The sequence below is a fragment of the Carcharhinus amblyrhynchos genome, chromosome 3 (genome assembly GCF_965287045.1).
Source record: "Carcharhinus amblyrhynchos chromosome 3, sCarAmb.v2.hapA, whole genome shotgun sequence".
Taxonomy (NCBI): domain Eukaryota; kingdom Metazoa; phylum Chordata; class Chondrichthyes; order Carcharhiniformes; family Carcharhinidae; genus Carcharhinus; species Carcharhinus amblyrhynchos.
In genome coordinates, this window is record NC_137326.1 from 83,181,299 (window position 1) to 83,189,244 (window position 7,946).

The 7,946-nt window shown below is 43.2% G+C and overlaps 1 protein-coding gene across 1 annotated transcript in view; it reads right to left on the bottom strand.

The window, feature by feature from the left end:
• The window catches only part of LOC145340900 (C-C motif chemokine 20-like), a 40,023-nt gene extending 33,675 nt beyond the window's left edge, over positions 1-6,348 (bottom strand). Inside the window, exons 1-2 of the mRNA XM_080185447.1 lie at positions 6,259-6,348; positions 1,294-1,384 (exon numbers count right to left, since the gene is read on the bottom strand). The gene's annotated coding sequence lies outside the window, so the exon portion shown is untranslated. The remainder of the gene's footprint in view (positions 1-1,293; positions 1,385-6,258) is intronic.
• Between the last annotated feature and the right edge of the window lie 1,598 nt (positions 6,349-7,946).

Here is a 7,946-nt window from a genome sequence, read left to right on the forward strand (position 1 = left end):
AAGGAACTACAAAAGATTGTGAATGTAGCCCAATCCATCATGCAAACCAGCCACTGACTCTGTCTACACTTCCCATTGTCTCAGCAAAGCAGCCAGCATAATTAAGGACCCCACGCACCCCGGACATTCTCTCTTCCACCTTCTTCCTTTGGGAAAGGATACAAAAGTCTGAGGTCACGTACCAACCAACTCAAGAACAGCTTCTTCCCTGTTGCTGTAAGACTTCTGAATGGACTCACCTTGCATTCAGTTGATCTTTCTCTACACCCTAGCTATGACTGTAACATTACATTCTGCACTCCCTCGTTTCCTTCTCTGTGAACAGTATGTTTTGTCTGTATAGCGCGCAAGACACAATACCTTTCATTGTGTGTTAATACATGTGACAATAATAAATCAAATCAAATGAAAATCAAATCACTGTCGTAAACTTGTCATTCCCTTACGTTATTAACACCCCTTAGAAGGACATGTATCGAAACACGTAGAGGAGAGATTAATGGCAAATGTCCGATGCAGCAGCAATGGCCCCTGCTTTCCGACTGTTTTCCTGCTGGTAGCAGGTCTCTAGGGCATTTTATTTGCTGGGCTTGCAAGAACAAATAACTAACCAGCAGCAGCTCAGAGGAAGTCGTGGCCAGCCACCTTTTGGAATTTCCAGTCTGAGGGGGCTGGGTGTAACCTTTAAGGGCCATTTGCTGCATTTGGTCTTCCACCATGTGGAGATAAAGGCAGATAAGGGAAGTAGTGTGCTTGCCTGTCATCAAAGCATTTGAATGATCAAAGCGACCAAAGGCACCATGGTGCCAGGCAAAGAGTTGAAGCTGGGTGCGGGGCTTGTGGTTTTGATATACTCATTAATTATAGCAAACAGACTCAATTTACTCAGCAAACAGTTTGCAAAATATGATAGGCTATGAAAATCAGTGTGGGTATAGTCATCCAGATTAACCTGCATGAAATCCTTCTGAAGTCGAGAGTACAAAGTTTTCTGACTATTTGACCATTTAAATGATAGTAATGTGCAACCCTGTGCTGATTGTGCAGTTGAGTGGCTGCATGCCTCAGCAGGAGCAAGGCCCAGGATCACGCAAGGCTAGTACTGCTAGGCTGCATCTCTTAAAGGGGAGGTGCATTCTGGCTGCAGCAGCTCATACAAGTGACTGGGGAGGAGTTTCTGACCTCTAAGAAGAGTGACAAGGCACCACAGGGCAGAATATATGCTCCAAGGTTCTCTGATCAGTGCTGAAAGCCTCGATACATGTGATGGACTAGCAAAGAATGGTACTTTACCCATTAAGAGGCCAGGAGTCTCTCCACACAAACTTCGCCAAGGTTGGACCAGAACGCCATCATTGTTAATGCAAGCATTGTAACTGCACATCTGGATACAACACAGAAAGAGGGTTTAATAACTTCTCACAAATGGTCAATGAAATCACCCTTAAATGCAATGTCTTCACAACTAAATCACTAGCCTCGCACAGTACTCAATTCATCATCCCCTCTGCGCTCACATAAAATCACAGAATTGTTAAGGTGCAAGCCCATCATGTCTGGACTGGTTCTCCAAATGAGCATCTCGACACAGTGCCATTCCCCTGCTTTCTCCCCATACTCCTGCACATTGTTTCTATTCAGATAATTATCTAATGCCCTCTTGAATGCTCGATTGAATCTGCCTCCACCACACTTCCAACAATCTCTGCCTTGAGAATCTCATGTGAACGCTTTGAAGGAACTCTTTGAAAACCATGAGGCTTAGTAACGCCGATGCAAGATTAGGCTAAACTGTGAGTACTAAAGAATACCCTCCTGTCAAAATACCATCAACATGTCTTCCACATCACCTCAAATGCAGGACATTGTTCACTTCACTGCCATGTTATTCTGCAATTGAAGTCAACTTTTCAAAGATGAAATAAACAAATGTGCTTCCTTATTTGTGTGTTTTGTTTGAGTGTGATGTTCATTGTCTGGTGTGTTTCCTGTGTGGTGTTTACTTTTCAAACTCAATTTACTCCTTCGCCACGCCAGGGATTGAGTTTGTTGGCTTGTAACTAGGTCTCATCAGAAGCTGTTCAAAGCACATCACTGTATGTTTGACAATAGAATCTGAATCCAGCTCCCACTGAGAAATCACTGCAATTGCCTCTACTGTATGAATGGAAATGTTGGCTAGCAAGTGTTGCCTGCTTCTAGCACATCGCTGACATTTGGGTAAGGGGCTGGATGGACTAGATGTTGTCTTGAGAGAGAGCTGCCCCAAGTATACCTCCAGTGCATTGCAGTTAGGGCATTAACTTGCATTAGAGTATGTACTTGGATTGCAGTGAAGGTGCCATAACTATCTCCTTTGGACCTGATAGTATGTCAGAGCTGCTCATGAATGTCACTATAAATTGTTAGGCCAAGATCTCTCACACAGCAGACTCAACATTCATGCAAGTGTGACTGTGCTTAGGATCTCTGCCACAAGGGGATGCTATTGGAGTTGCCAATGTCCGAAGCTGACTGCTGTGTTAGGGCTGGAATGTTATCAAGAGGCAGGAAGTCCTGCTGCCAGGTCAGAAAGTGAGCCCTAGAACCCACATGGGCAGATGGTGCGACTCCAAATAGTGTGAGCAATGAAAAGGCTGCTGCCAGGATCACTATCCAATTGAGAAAATTAGCCCACTGCTCATAACTGCTAGTCCAATTAGACTGCTGGCAGCTTGGTGGCCTTGGCAGTGCTATCGACGGTGCAGTCCTCTGCTGAGGCTGCAGGGAGGCTCCATGTTGAGACATTCTTGAAGATCAGGTTTTTTTTTAACTATGCTGGGGCAATCATTGGCCATTGGGTAGAAAGGAGGGTGGTGGGGGGAGGAGGGGTTGGAGGTGGGAAGAGGGACTGCATGGATGCTGGGGTTCTACTCAAGCACGCAGGAAAAAAGGCCTCACCCACGAGTCCCAGAAGCCTGTTGGAGGCCGCAGTTGTTTACCTGGCAATGTCCCCAAGTAGCGGGGACTCATCCCAAAGCTATTAAAATGCTATTAGGGGAGGAATTTGCTAATTGGTCAATTAGTTGTTTTCATTCAATGCCTACCTGTGTCGCCAGTTTGCCAGGCCACTGATGTTCCCATCATTGAGAATACCCTGTGAGCAGCTGGGCTCCTTGAAAGCTTCTGTCACCATTTTATAAAATTTCCTGGTGCCTTGTGAATCTCCAGAGGACTGCTAGATTTCAATCCAAGATGGCTCCTTGCAGGATTGAAGGCATCCTGCAACTAGTCTATTTCTCTACATTGTTACCATACCGTTATCCAAACCTTGTGAGATACTTTGTGAAATAACTCCTCAGAGGCCGATGTCTCTTCACCAGATTCCCTTTATTTACAAACTCAATTTCCTATAATAGAGTCACATAGGACAAGGGGCCATGGACTTAAGGTGAGGGGGGAGAGGTACAACACAGATATTAGAGGGAGGTTTTTCACACAGAGGGTAGTGGGGGTATGGAATGCTCTGCCAAGTAAGGTGGTGGAAGCAAACACGCTAGAGTCCTTTAAGAGTAACTTAGACAGGCACATGACTGAGTTGGAGATGGGTGGATATAGGAGATCCTTTTAAATAAGGGTCATTAGCATTGGGGTGTCCCTAGAAATGTAAACGGGTATAGTATGATAATGTTTTTCTCTTTTCATTCACAGGTTTTAAGTCGGTCCACCTCGTGTCCAATGAGGGGCATACACGCGATGGGTCGTACTGGGGCTGCTCTTGGTTGTTTGAGATTGGCCTAGTGCTTCATGTCGTTAGTGTGTGCCTAAACTGGGCAATATACTGGGAAAGATGACAGCTCAGTGACTATCGCTGATTGCTGTGCAGACACATGGATTTGGGCCGGTGTCTGTGGGAGTTTGTGCATTCTCCCCGTGTTTGCGTGGGTTTTCTCCGGGTGCTCCGGTTTCCTCCCACACCTCAAAGATGTGCTGTTAGGCTGATTGGCAGGAATAAATTGTCCCTAAATCAGTTTTCCCTCAATCTGGATGGCCATAAAACATTCGATAGGGGTCATGGGTAGAGAGGTGGTGTTGAGATGGCAGCGTGGGCTCGTTGGGCCGAAGGGCCTGTTTCCCAGGCTGATTTTGTTCTTTGTTCTTTGTTCTTTGTTCAATTCCACTCCTCAGAGTGCTTCAGACTATTGACTTGGACTGTATCAGGAGGTGATGGTATTATTGCTAGACTATTAATCCAGAAACCCAGCAAATGTTCTGGGGACCCAGGTTTGAATCCTGCCACAGCAGATGGTGAATTCAATAAAAAATATCTGAAATTAAGAATCTACTGATGACCATGAAATCATTGCTGATTGTTGATAAAACCCATCTGGTTCACTAACGTCCTTTAGAGAAGGAAATTGCTATCCTTACTTGGTCTGGCCAACATGTGACTCCTGAGTCATAGCAATGTGCTTGACTGTCAATTACCCTCCAAGGGCAATCAGGGATGGACAATAAATGCTGGCCAGCCAGCAATGCCCATATCCCATGAATAGATTAAAAAAAACCTCCCAATATACATGCCAAACAAATACAATGGATTGCTATAAATAAATAGAAATGTTGGAATATTACAAACAATAACAAATACAATAAAGTGATTTCAAGTCAGTAACATGGCCTCACCTTTTAGATTCAAAGTTGTTTGAGCTTCACTCATTTTTTGACGATACAATTAAAAAAATCATCAGCTTATGATGATTTCATATAAACCTCTCTATCATCGGTCCACTGTTTAAGAAATTTGGTGATGAACGAAAGGAAAATCTATAGCAAACTAAGTATGCTGTCATACATCTGCTACAGGTAAGGTGGTTTTTTTGTGCGACAGAAAGGAAAACAACAAGGGAAGCCACTGCAATGCACTTCCGACCTCACATTATGGTACAAGCTGCTGTTATCAGCTCTTTGTGGTTGTTCGATATCTCCAATGATTGATTGCCATTACTTCTGACTCTTGTACAGTGCTTGCTGAACATGTTTGAAATATTTTTACATCTTTACCTAGATCACTGAAAGCTTAAGATGAATGCAAGTAATGTGATTGTGAACTTGGTGTAGATGTTCATATTCCTTTGCCTGTCATAGTGATATAGGGGAAATTTCTTCACGCAGTTTGCAATGAATAGAAAATATTTTAGTGTTGCTAACACTCATTTTAAATGCAAGTTTTATTGGTGCACAGAATGTTGACAGGTTTGTGGGATTTGCAAACCACCAGCTTTTTGTTGATGTACGCATTTAATGTAATACTGTCTTGGCTACTATGTTTTGAATTTCAGTGATCAAACAGACATATTTTAACCGTTACATGTTCTCCAGCCCATTTTGTATATTACTTCTGCTCTTTTCAAGCCAATATCACTCATTATTTGTACTACTCTGAGGTTTTGGGAGTGACTTTCCCACATTCTCTTTCACAATGCTGCTCATTGAACCAAGCTCGAGGTCATATGTGAAGAAGAGGGGAGAATGTGGATCAATTTTAATGATTTGTAAGGGGATAAGCACAAATTGACTGAAGAAAAAGATTGGGTGGAAAAATCAGTAAATGAGCCATGGTAGGCTTTCAAGGAGCAGATTGTTCATCCAAAGACCAAACACTTCCCAAAGAGGAGGAAAGACTATGTATCAAAATCTTCTGTAAACATGTAAAAAGAGAAAGAATAATTAGTTAAATTGTGGGGCCAGTTAGGGATGAAAAAGGAAATCACCTTGTGGTGGTAAACAACATGACTGAGGTACTGAATTATTACACAACTTTTGTTTCAGAAATAAAGAAGATGAAGTCAATGTCCATACAGTGGAGGGGGAGTAAATCAATTAGGAAGAAATTAATTTCTCTGGGAAGTGGGCCAATAATCAGAGGTCATAGGTGTTAAATAATTGGCAAAGAGCAAAAGGGAAAATGTCTTCTTGCAGTTGGATTTTTAAGATCTGGACTACATTAGCTGAAAGGGTGGCAAAATCAGATTCCATAGGAACTTTAAAAAAAAATTGGACGTACACTTGAAGAGAACACTTTGTACACTTGAAGAGAGCAAATTTGCAGGGGAAACGGATGCGACATTAGACTAAATTGGGCATGTCTACAGCCCTTCCAAAGAGCCAGCACAGGCACAATAGGACAAATGGCCTCTTCCTTTGTGGTACGATTCTTTGAGTCTATGATTTTAACCCTTTTCCTAAAGCCCTCTGTCTTTTTAACAGTCTTTTTACCTTCAAGCATATGATCGAAAACATTTGTTTTCTTCAGGTTTTTGGTCAGCCTCTTTAACCGGGTTTTCTGTGTGATGATAAATGTTATCAATGTCATCTCAATTTCTGAGGAGAAATGAATAGCACTTGATTGGGTTTCACTTGTCTTTTCTGTTCCTAGATCATTTCCTCTTCAGGAAAGTATTCTTTGGCAAGAACTAGTATCATTACTTATTGCATTGGTTTATATATGTCCGTCTGTGCTGCTAGCTGAAACAGCCCGAAATAATCATCAATAGACTTTGACATCAGTGAGAGGAGATCTAGATGTGTGAACCATCTTCAGACATGTTAGGTGAACATGATTCTTCCCAGGTTAATAAATGTGGCACATAAGGTATGATTGAAACGTGTTACATCATTTCACACTTCTGGTCTCTTAAGATGAATATGATTAATCTCAGAACAGCTCCAGTCTATAAAACTCACAATTTTCATAATGAATTGCTCTCACCAGTTACCTGACCCCAACAGTTAGCTCCTGGACTCTGTAGTTTTCTGCAGCTTTTTTCTGGCCAGTGGGAATTAAAGAAGTAAACCAATGACCTTATCCCCGGCCTGGTTTTTAACTCACACCATGTTCATCTGCCCAAACCAGAGTTAAATTCAGGACCATGAATGAACTCTTGGCTTCACATCTCACCAGAAAGAAGAACCTGATGGCTTTTTTATACAAGAATAGCCATTTCAGAAGCAAAAAGAACCCAACTAAATACTTTAAAGACTTTTCTCTACAACATTCCCTCAAGTCAAGTGCTATCATATAGAGTTATAGAATCTTACAGTGCAGAAGGAGGTCATTCGGCCCATCAAGACTGCACTGACCACAATCCCACCCAGGCCTTATTCCCATAACCCCATGTATTTACCTTAGCTAGTCCCCCTGACACTATGGGGCAATTTAGCATTGCCAGTCCACCTAACCCGCACATCAATTCAGTATGGTTACTTACCTTAATGGCTTGCATAGCAAGCTAGTGACAGATGCAGTTGGATTGGGGGAAAGGCAAATTGTGCGGAGGGTGTGGAGAGTCTGCAGAAGGATCTAGATAGGCTGGGCGAATGGGCCAGGAAATGGCAAATGGAATTTAATGTTGGCAAGTGTGAGGTGGTCCACTTTGGTAGGAAGAATGGTAGGAAGGACTATTACTTACGTGGCGAAAAACTGCAGCAGGCGACGGTGCAGAGGGACCTCGGGGTCCTTGTGCATGAGTCGCAAAAACCCAGCTTGCAGGTGCAGCAGGTGGTCAGGAAGGCGAATGGGATGCTGGCCTTCATAGCGAGGGGGATTGAATATAAAAGTAGGGAGGTCTTGCTGCAGCTGTATAGGGCATTGGTGAGGCCGCAGCTGGAGTACTGTGTGCAGTTTTGGGCGCCGCACCTGCGCAAGGATATTTTGGCCCTGGAGGGAGTGCAGAGGAGGTTTACTAGGCTGATACCGGAGTTGAGGGGATTGAGCTATGAGGAGAGGCTGAATAAACTAGGCTTGTACTCGTTAGAGTTTAGAAGAATGAGGGGAGATCTCATTGAGACGTATAAGATGATGAATGGGATGGATAGGATAGAGGTGGAGAGACTCTTCCCGCTCAAAAAAGACAGTAGGACTAGGGGGCACAGCCTCAAGATAAAGGGGAGGCGGTTTAGAACGG